The following is a 419-nucleotide window of genomic DNA, read 5'->3' as shown; positions in this document are numbered from 1 at the left end:
AAAAACTTTTATTTTGGATGCGATTAATTGTTTGACAGCACTAAAAATTACTTAAGCTTTAAAATTTAAATGAAAATGGTTAGCATGAAAGTATATATAAAAAATAGATAAAAACTATAATATGTCTCAATGCTAAAATAATAATTAACCTGCCAGCAAAGCTAGTTTACTGGTTTTCATTGTTCAGCTTCATCTCATGCACCTCTAGATTAACTGGATAAAAACTAATGAATTTTCTCAGACAATACCATTAAACCTGAAAGAGACACACTTATGTTGGTATATTTGCATTTGTGTATGTTATATATTTCAGCTAAAATCTACACTGAGAAATACTGTTTAGCTCCATGAAGCCTGAACCAGAAGGACACCAATGTCAAATCTAATATACATGTTTTATTTTCTCCCCCCCCCCTCTC

General features: G+C 30.5%; 1 protein-coding gene across 2 annotated transcripts in view; it reads left to right on the top strand.

The window, feature by feature from the left end:
- Window positions 1-419, top strand: part of LOC107675612 (voltage-gated potassium channel subunit beta-1-like) — a 116,559-nt gene that overhangs the window by 45,755 nt on the left and 70,385 nt on the right. The gene's annotated exons all lie outside the window — the stretch shown is intronic.

Source organism: Sinocyclocheilus anshuiensis, unplaced genomic scaffold (genome assembly GCF_001515605.1).
Source record: "Sinocyclocheilus anshuiensis isolate Anshui unplaced genomic scaffold, SAMN03320099.WGS_v1.1 scaffold2082, whole genome shotgun sequence".
Taxonomy (NCBI): Eukaryota; Metazoa; Chordata; class Actinopteri; order Cypriniformes; family Cyprinidae; genus Sinocyclocheilus; species Sinocyclocheilus anshuiensis.
This window is presented reverse-complemented; position numbering and strand designations above follow the sequence as displayed.